The sequence below is a fragment of the Bos mutus genome, chromosome 10 (genome assembly GCF_027580195.1).
Source record: "Bos mutus isolate GX-2022 chromosome 10, NWIPB_WYAK_1.1, whole genome shotgun sequence".
Taxonomy (NCBI): Eukaryota; Metazoa; Chordata; class Mammalia; order Artiodactyla; family Bovidae; genus Bos; species Bos mutus.
Window position 1 is genome coordinate 15,446,144 of NC_091626.1, and position 10,686 is coordinate 15,456,829.

At 46.4% G+C, this 10,686-nt stretch overlaps 1 pseudogene; it reads right to left on the minus strand.

The window, feature by feature from the left end:
- Positions 1 to 9,154: 9,154 nt before the first annotated feature.
- LOC102274273 (E3 ubiquitin-protein ligase RNF113A-like) lies at positions 9,155 to 10,194 on the minus strand (annotated as a pseudogene).
- Positions 10,195 to 10,686: the final 492 nt, after the last annotated feature.

Consider the following 10,686-nt stretch of genomic DNA (forward strand, 5'->3'; position numbering starts at 1 on the left):
AATCCTTCCCTCTTCTCCTCTGCAAACTGACCCCTGACTTTGTGCTGGGCAACCCCAGGTGATAACTAATGACCAGATTAATTAGTCCTGAGAACGCTGATGCAGCCATGTGCCTCTTCTCCCCAGTGATGGCGAGAATCCGCTGGAGATTCTGGGAAAGTTTTCTTTTTCCTGATAAAAGGAGCAGGAGAGGCTGGTGCCACCTCTCTCCCGTGCTTCCTGTCTTGAGATTCCCGGACATCCCAGGTGATCCTAGGACCAGGAGGCAGAAGCCAAAGGTGAGTGGAGGACAAAGGTAGGAAGGCCCGGGCACTCCAGGCTGTGGGAAGCCTCTGCCTGCACCAGGGCTTGCCTTCTTGTTCTAGGACAGGAAGTTTCTTTGCTCTGCTCTGTCCCCCACTCCCAGAACAGTGCCAGGCACGAAGTCACCTCTCAGTAGTTCTCTGTGGATTGAGGGAATGTCTTTATTGTTTAGACCACCTTTAGGAGCTGTGTTGAAAGTAAAAGTTGCTCAGTCGTGTCCGACTCTTTGAGACCCCATAGACTATACAGTCCATGGAATTCTGGAGTGAGTAGCTGTTTTCCTTCTCCAGGGGATCTTCCCAACCCAAGGATGGAACCCAGGTCTCCCGTATTGCAGGTGGATTCTTTACCAGCTGAGCCACAATGGAAGCCCAAGAATACTGGAGTGGGTAGCCTATCCCTTCTCCAGCAGATCTTCCCAACCCAGGAATCAAACCAGGGTCTCCTGCATTGCAGGCAGATTCTTTACCAACTGAGCTATCAGGGGAGTTGTGTTACTTACAACTAAACATATTCCTAACTGATTCAGTATCTGTAAAAATCTGTGTATGCTAAGATTCTAAGTGGAGTAGGCTGGGTGGACCCACAAGCTCAGGTGGCATCCTAAAAGTTTGAAAAAAGATGCCCCTGGCCCTCAGCCTTCCTCTGCATGGAGTGGGGATCACTTGCCCTTCTATCCCCTTCAATTTGCACTTACACCCCTTCTTGATCCTCAAGAGAAGGGCAAAGTTGCTCATTATTTTTTACAAGTCAGTATTTTTTTGGCACCACCCGGCAGCTTCTGGCCTGGCCCTGACTCCCAGAGCTAAGGAGACAAATAGGATCCAGCCCTTCCTAGGTAGGAGACGTTAAAGCAGAAGGCAGTGGCACCCCACTCCAGTCAGTACTCTTGCCTGGAAAATCCCATGGGCGGAGGAGCCTGGTAGGCTGCAGTCCATGCGGTCGCTAAGAGTTGGACATGACTGAGCAACTTCACTTTCACTTTTCACTTTCATGCATTGGAGAAGGAAATGGCAACCCACTCCAGTGTTCTTGCCTGGAGAATCCCAGGGAGGGGGGAGCCTGGTGGGCTGCCGTTTATGGGGTCGCACAGAGTCGGACACGACTGAAGTGACTCAGCAAACACTAGGGGGTGGGGAGCAGAGAGAGGGAGACTTTCAAGTCATTTCCTGCCCCCTGGCTCCAGCCTTGCATTATCCCTAATGTGAGTCATTAACCTGCTAATTACCAGCCAGTTACCTCTGCTGAAGCTACACTTCTAGTCTTTTAAACCGTTCTCCTCGGTACACAAAGGGCCTGACAACCTCAATTCCCCACCCCCACCCCCCAAGCTATCTTTGGTGGGGACCTAAAAAGTCCCTTTGCAAACAGGTCCTACACATATTCTGGCACCCCCTCCAGTGGGTGCTGAAGGGAACCTCCCCCAGAAGGCTCCACAATCACGAGTGCTTGTAAGTCAGCAGGGAAGTGAGTTGTATTATTTCTATCAAATGGGATGGAGAAAGTAAAGATCATGAAACGACCAGCTTTTCTGAGGTCCCCACTGCAGACCTAAAACCTGACTTTGTAATAGCCCCATTATTTTTACATCCAGCTGAAACAGGAGGGAAGAGGGCAGGGCACAACCTTTAAAAGAATGACATCGCCATAGAACATGCCAAAAACTGGTTAGGACTAGCTAGGTTCAAGATGGCGGAATATGACTTTCAGTAGACCTTGAGCCTCATTATACACTCGTTGTAATACATTAGCATCTAAGTGACGAACCCTCCAGTGCTGTGACAGTTCTGACATTGACCATAAAAGGTCAGAGAGTGGGCAGTGGTCCAATTCCTAGAAATCCCTGCTTCTTCCCTGAAATAGTTGGAATAATCCTCTCAGTCATTAGCCTAAGAAATTACTCAGTCCATAAAAACTAACAACCCCATATTTCAGGGCCTGTTGACTTCTGAGATGGCCCACAGTCTGTGGAGTATGTGTATGCTAGTCACTCAGCTTGTTCCAACTCTTTGTGACCCCACGGACTCTAGCCCACCAGGCTCCTCTGTCCATGCGATTCTCTAGGCAAGAATACCAGAGTGGGTTGCCATGCCCTCCTCCAGGGGATCTTCCCGACCTAGGGATCAAACCCATGTCCCTTACATCTCCTGCACTGGCCGGCAGGTTCCTTAACTAGTGCCACCTTGGAAGCCCCATGAAAACACAGGATACTGACCCCAGATAGCTGAGGTGTGTATCAAAGGAATGATTTCAGTGAGCCCAGACTCTAGCATCTTCCCATATATAGAAAAGCATTAAATTCCTTGAGATATCTGGTTTTCTTTAATTAACGATAATCTTTTGACGGTCTGACTACCTGCTCTTTGTTGCCAAACTCCTATATATCCTGGCTCCCCCCTCACCTCCTCGGAGAAGTTCTCTCGGGGTTAACTGAGATGCTGCCTCGCTGCTTGACATCCTAAAAACTTCCTCCGGTAAAACATAACTCTCGACTTTTAGGTCGTGCATATTTTTTAAGTTTACAGAGGGGTGGCTGGAGGGCTGGCCTAGGTTGAGACTCTCTCCTCCCATAGATTCTCAGGGCCTCTCTTTTTCCATGAACTCTCTCTATACTGTCTCTGTAAGCAAGCATACAGGCCTTTCTCCATATCCTCTGCTTTAGCTCCTCTCTGAAATACCTAGATATCGGTATTTGATGCACATTTCCTGAGTTGTTTTACAAGTGTGAACCTGCCCCCCAAATGGAAGATGTTAACTAATTTATGACCATGAGCACATGGCCCCAGGCCTCCTAGAACCTAAGGCCTGATAATGCTAACCCCCGAGACACAACCCTGTTACCGCACCATCAGCCAATCAGAGAATTGTGCATGAACTGATCGCACACCTTGTGACCCCCCTCCCTCACCTGGCCCTTTAAAAATACTTTGCTGGAACCCCTCAAGGAGCCCCTTCAGGGGGCTTGGGGTTTTTTGGGTGTGAGCCACCCACAGCATGAACCACCCATTTCATAGCATGGCCCTGAAATAAACATTTGTCTGCTCCAAACTCCAATGTTTCCATTTGTTTGGCCATGGAGCATGTGAACCTGTGCTAACATCTCTACATCACAGAGACCAAATTTCTTAGATATTGGCTCATGGCCTCCCTGAAACACAAAGGCAGACACTTCTAGAAATTCCTGAGGCTTAGGCCAGTGTCACTTCTGCCTTATTATTCAAAACAAATCACAGCCCAGATCCAATGTGGAGGGACACCATGCAGGGTGTGGCCACGGGGAGGCCTGGTTCACTGACAGAGCGCCCAATGGCATTTCATTGAGGTTTGTCTGATTTTCTAAAGCACCAAGATTTCTATAAAAGACTCAGCTGTCTCCCCTTCAGACTGCTTTTTTTTTTTTAATCAACTATAAGAAACACATGTACGCACACGGAGCTCTGGGAGCATTGCCACCCTAACCTGTAAACATTATAAAAATCTCTAAGAAGGTGAAGTTGTATGTTATGAAGGAGAGATTAAACACCATCATTTTTAGCTGCCATTTATGAGATGTCTTAAATATGTTATTTCATCTGATCCAATCTTCATACCCATTTAGAGACAAAGAAACTGAGACTCAGAGGTGTTAGGTCACCTGCCCACAGTGGTGGAGCTAGGTCTCTCCAACCCCAAGACCCTTCCATCATATCAAACAGAATCATTAGAGAATGGTGTAATGTTTCTAGTCTGCAGGAACAAGACCCTGAAAGGTGAAACTGACCAGGGCCCCCCAGTCAGGATCCTGATCCCTGCCTTGGAAGAGAACAGATGCAAAAGCAAGCATAGGGCCTGGCACATAGTAGGTATCCAGTAAACACAGGACCTAGCACACGATAGGTTTTCAGTAAACACAAGCACCACCTCTCCACTCCAAACCTATTTCTTCCACAGCTCGCCATCGTGGGTTCCAGGCAGCAGTCATGATGCTGAGCTGTTGACATAATTGCAGATGTAACTGATTCACTCTCTGATTAGACGTGAAGTTAGATGGCCAGCTCAGAAGGGCTGTGCCCACTCCACCTTGCTCTTTTCCTCGCTTGCATTTCACCCAACCATCTTGTGCTTTTTCAGAAGTCTGTTCCTGAAGAGCAGAGAAAAGTAACAGATTGGTGCACTGACTATGTGTGGCCAAGTGATTTATTTGTGATGTGACTAAACAAGATGCGCACCTGCCTGTGGAAACTCGATCACACTGAGTCATCAGGGATTTGGATGGCTGTTTAGGCAAGAAAAAGACAGGAGACGGAGGAGAGAAGGAGAACAGAAGAGAGAGGAGGGGAGGGGAGGAGAAGAGGCTGGGGCCAGTTCCTAAAAGTTATGGTTTCAACAGCATCAGTGAAGCACCTCCAACTGGGCCAGGTGTCCGCAGTTAGCTTGACTGATGCCTAAAATTTCGCAATTAGACTTTCATTCCTCTGGTTGAATCAAACACAGTATGTCCCCCACTAAAGTGTTAACGAAACAGAATCAGGGCGTAAAACTACATCAGCTGTTTCTCAAGGAGAACGCTCTTTTACAAAAGCAGGAATCTGCGTTTTTTTTCCCCCTAGGCAGGGATGGGCATTAACCCAATGTTTGAAGGAGTCACCAGTGAGGGAACAAAAGGGCACATAGAAGAAATTTGGGGGTTCTAGTTGTTTTACAACGTTGTGTTATCTTCAGGTGTACGCAAGGTGATTGAGATACACACACACATATTATTTTCCCTATAGGTTATTACAAAACATTGAGTATAGTTCTCTGCACTATGTAATAGGTCCTTGTTGGTTAACTATTTTATATATAAAAGTGTGTATATATTAATCCCAAACTCCTAATTTATCCCTCCCCCTGCTTTCCCCTTTGGTAAGCATAAATTCGTTTTTTGTTTGTGAATCTATTTCTGTTTTGTAAATGAGTTCACTTGTATCCTTTTTTTAGATTCCACATATAAGTGATATCATGATATTTCATGGCTTTTCTTAATCATTGCAGTTGCCTGCACTGAGCTTTCGCTACCTAGGGCTGTGGGCACCAACCCAAGCACGTGTTATTCCGTTCTGTCTTCCCAGCAGATGCCCCTCTCTGCAGGTGAGGACACGGTGGCCCAGCCTTGACTTGTCCGTCTTAGCGCCCTGAAGGGAAGCTCCGGGTACTGCAGTTTCCCACGGGACTCCCAGCACTGCCCGCAGTGTCCGGCTCCAGGAGGCACTCGGTGCGTCCTCTGTCCACAGAGTGAAGTGTGGTGGAGGTGGAGGCGGCATGGACTCTCTAACACCGGCACCCCTGCCGTTCGCCATTTGCTGTAGCTTTCTCCCAGGTAAGCCACTCCCTCCGCCCCACTTCTGGCCAGAGTAGCATGAGAAACTCGTGAACCGTGCCTTGGGGAGGCTAATGTCCTCCGTCTTTGCTCCAGGTCCCTGGGTAGCCCCCATAACTGGACAGCCAGACCCTTCCACTTTGCCCTGCTGGTTGTCTCTTTTCAGATATTTGCTGTCCCCAGTTCAGCTGTCATGCCTTTGAGGGCAGGCACAGCATCTCTGCAGAGGCTCTTTCGGTGATGGACATGTACTTTAGAGTTGTAAGAGGACCTTTCTTGACAGCGACATTTTTTTTTTTTAATTGAAGGATAATTGCTTTACAGAATTTTGTTGTTTTCTGTCAAACCTCAACATGAATCAGCCATAGATATACATATATCCCCTCCCTCTGGAGCCTCCCTCCCATCTCCCTCCCCATCCCACCCCTCCAGGTTGATACAGAGCCCCTGTTTGAGTTTCCTGAGCCATACAGCAAATTCCCGTTGGTTATCCATTTTACATATGATAATATAAGTTTCCTTGTTACTCATTCCATACATCTCACCCTCTCCTCCCCTCTCCCCATGTCCATAGGTCTATTCTCTATGTCTGTTTCTCCATTGCTGCCTTGTAAGTAAATTCTTCAGTACCATTTTTATAGATTCTGTATATATGCGTTATAATATGATATTTATCTTTCTCTTTCTGACTTACTTTACTCTGTATAATAGTTTCTAGGTTCATCCACCTCATTAGAACTGACTCAAAGGTGTTCCTTTTTATGGCTGAGTAATATTCCATTGTGTATATGTACCACAGCTTCTTTATCCATTCATCTGTCCATGGGCATCTAGGTTGCTTCCTTGTTCCAGCCATTGTAAATAGTGCTGCAATGAACAACGGGATACATGTATTTTTTTTCAATTTTGGTTTCCTCAGGGTATATGCCTAGGAGTGGGATTGCTCAGTCGTATGGTGTTTTATTCCTAGTTTTTTAAGGAATCTCCATACCGTCTTCCAAAGTGGCTGTATCAATTTACATTCCTACCAAGAGTGCAAGAGCATGTCCTTTTCTCCACACCCTCTCCAGCATTTATTGTTTGTAGACTTTTTGATGATGGCCATTTTGACTGATGTGAGGTGATATCTCATTGTAGTTTTGATTTGCATTTCTCTAATAATGAGCGGTGTTGAGCATCTTTTCATGTGTTTGTTAGCCATCTGTATGTCTTCTTTGGAGAAATGTCTGTTTGGGTCTTTTTCCCACTTTTTAATTGGGTTGTTTGTTTTTCTGGTATTGAGTTGTATGAGCTGCTTGTATATTTTGGAAATTAATCCTTTTGTCAGTTGTTTCATTTGCTATTATTTTCTCCCATTCTGAGGGTTGTATTCTCACCTTGCTTATAGTTTCCTTTGCTCGACAGCAACATTTTGCCTTTGTGTTTTCTATTAACCTGACTGTGGTAGGCTTTCTGGTCAGTGTCCCTCCCTTTATTCCTAGCATTTGGTTCAGCTGCAAAGGAGGGGGATGATGAAGTTGTAAGTGAAGGGGGAGTCCATCAGAGTGGTAAATTTTTAAAGATTGAGAATATTGTGTGTGGGCAAGGATGGGGGAATGGATATGCATATGCTGTGGGTAAAGCCTCTTCAGAAGGCAAATCACCAGTAAACAACAGTGGCTTAAAATAGAAATTTTATTTTTCTTTCATACAAAAGTCTAAGCTGGCAAGATGCCCTGAGAAGAAGGGTAGCTTGGCTCCTTGAGATTATCTAGAGGTCCAGATTCTTTCTATACATAATTCCATCATCCCCAAAGGTACCGTCTTCATCACCTGGTGCAAGCTGGTTCCCACCACCACCATATCTGCTCTCCAAGCAGCATTCTCTACAGGGAAAGAGGAAATAGGCCAATGGCTACTTTTAAAAGCATGACTCAGAAATCTCACACAATACGTCCCACTGGCCAGAAGTTAGTTACCTGTCTCCCTTGTCTGTAGCAAGGGAGCGTGGGAAATACCTTCTCAAGCTGTGCCTAGATAGCACCTGGGAGATTCATTGCTAAAACAAATAACAGAGCAAAGATTTGTTGGGCAGCTTTAGACACGTAGAGGAATTATCAAAATTAAAAGTGAACATGTCACTTGATCCAGCAATTCTAGTTCAGAAAATCTATTACAAGGATGTGTTCACACAAGTATGTAAAGATTATATAAAAGGGTAGTACTGATGGCTTTCAAACAAGTTTGCAAACTCTTTGACGCTCCTCCCTTCAAATGGCTGGACTCAGTGACTGACTTCTAATGAACAGAATGAGGCAGAGATGACAATGTGTGACTTACGAGGCTAGGTCTTAAAATGCATGCTGCTGCTGTTCTCTCTCGAATAACTCACTCTGGGGGAAACCTGCCCCCATGTTGTGAGGACCCTCAATCAACCTCATGGAGAGGGCCACTTAGGGAGCTAGGAATTAGGGCTCTCCACCATCAGCCAGCCAGCAACCCCCTCCAGTATTCTTGTCTGAAGAATCCCATGGGCAGAGGAGCCTGGCAGGCTGCAGTCCATAGTGTCATAGAGAGTCAGACACAACATGCTAAGCACCTTAGCATGGCATGGCACCATCAGACATCGCCCACTTGCCAGCCCTGGAGGCAGTGAACCCTCCAGCACAGTCAAACCTCAGTGATTGTAGCCCCAGCCAACATTCTGACTGCAACCCAATGAAAACCACGAAGCCAGAAGCCATCCAGCCACGCAGCTCCCAAATTCCTGTCTGGCAAAAACTGTGAGCCATGTTAAATATTTATTTTTAAGTCACAAAATTTTTTTTTTAGTTGCAAAATTTTGGGGTGATGTGTTAGGCAGCAATAATATCGCTTCCTTGTTTGTAGTAGCAAAAACCAGAAATACCAGAAATAATGATGAGATGTTAGGGAGGGTGCTGTCGCCTGTGGGGGTGGGTTTGGGCTCCCCACATGCATCCCTTCTGGTACACTTGTGCATATGCATTGTGTACCCAAAGTGCCTTTCTGGACACACAGTACGTACACAGCTGTGTATATTTATTGTTACACACAGTGCCTTTGTGGACACATATACACAGTTTTTATGTAGGTGCTGTCCCCTTGGGCTGATTCAATCAGCTGCTAGGTCACACGGCTCCTATTGTTAAATCAGTCCCCATAAACAGGTAACCCTCACTGATTTGATCAACATGCTTGTGTCATGTGACACCTACATATTACACCAGCCCCTAAAACATGTGACTCCCATTGATTAAATCAGCTCCATTAAATATCCTGACCCCCACTAAATCAATCATCCTTCTTAAATCTCCTGGCATCCATTTTACCAATCAAACCCCTTAGGTTTCCTGACCTCCATTAAATCCGTCTGCCTTCTTAACTCTCCAGACACCCATTAAGTCATTCTGCTTTCTTAATTCTCCTGTACCCCATTAAGTCAATGGGTCTTCTTCTTTTTCTTAAGATTTCCTAAATAACAAAACATTTGAGATTTGAGACTAATGGGAAATTTTAAGTAATGGGAATTGGACTCTCATCAGGGTCTTCTGGGAAATCAGAAGCACCATCCCCTTCTGCAGCTCAATGTTTCTCCAGTTTAATAATCCATTCTTTCTCTGGACGCCATTGGTCTGCTGGTTCCAGACATAGCAGCGAGGGGTGGTGTGAGAAAGCTGCAGCATGCAGAGCTCACAGAATAATCCTGCAATTGGTGATAACTGGGTTTTGGAAGGTCTGGTGACAGAGGAAACACTTGAATGGTATTTCCTCCTGGTCGCTTCCCACTTTGTAGTTTTTGTCCTCTTAGACGCCACAGAGATGCTCATCAAGTTCGTGTTCAATCTGCCACCCATGCTTGTGATCTGAACGGTCATGGAGGAATTTGCAGCGGTCTGCGAAGCTGCAAAAACCAATCTCCTCGTAGTCCTTAACAAATGTCGAGCTGGTAATCCCAGCACATGGAGATGCTGGGGAGCTCGGATGGGGCCCTTCCTCACCATTCAGGAGGAAGCAGTGCCCATAGATGTATCCTTGGGCTTCATGTATTTCTGGCAATTATTAACTATTAGATCTTATTAGATCTAATGATTATTAGATTAAACCACCCAAAAGATCATCTTCCTTGCCCCTCAGCTCCTCCTGGATCTTCTGGCTGTGCTCAAAGATGGTTTGTGCATCATGCTCCTTCTCTGTGTCTAGCATGGACAGCAGTGGCCCCCATATCCTCTGGCCCTATGGGTTTTGCTGGGCGAGTGGACTTGTAGACCACGCCCAGACACTTGGGCTTGTTCTCCTCCTCCTCGCTACTCTGGTCACCGTATGCCACCTCTGTCTACCACTGCCACGGGCCTTCTGTATCATGGGACTGTGGGGAGCTTGCTTCTTTTCCAGGCGAACCACAGTGTTCTCTTCATCACTGCAGCTGTTGTCTCTGGACTCTTGGTTGCAGATGGGGCACTTCCTGCAGCCACTTTTTGCCCAGGCTTTTTTGAAAAGAAAGATCTTTTTCACAACTTGTCTGTCCTCTTTCCTGGGGAAAGTTGCTCTGACATTTTAAGAGTCCTGAGCTCAGAAACGGCTGTGGTCTGCCAGGTGGCGTGGGCCTGTTCATCACTGCATTGTTGAGTGCTCGACTGTGAATTCATGCAAAATCTGTGGCCACAGGTGTTCTTAGTCTCCTGACAAACCTTAAAAAAAAAAAAAAAAAGCCCCCTTAAATCATGTGACTGCCTTTGATTCAATCAATCCCCTTAAATCAGCCTGGGAAGGGGGCTGTCCTTCTTCAGGGGTGCTTGGGTAGAGTATGCTGCTGCTGCTGCTGCGTCGCTTCAGTCATGTCTGACTCTGTGTGACCCCATAGACGGCAGCCAACCAGGCTTCCCGTCCCTGGGATTCTCCACGAAAGAACACTGGAGTGGGTTGCCATTTCCTTCTCCAATGCATGAAAGTGAAAAGTGAAAGTGAAGTCGCTCAGTCGTGTCCGACTCTAGCGACCCCATGGACTGCAGCCTACCAGGGTCCTCCATCCACGGGATTTTCCAGGC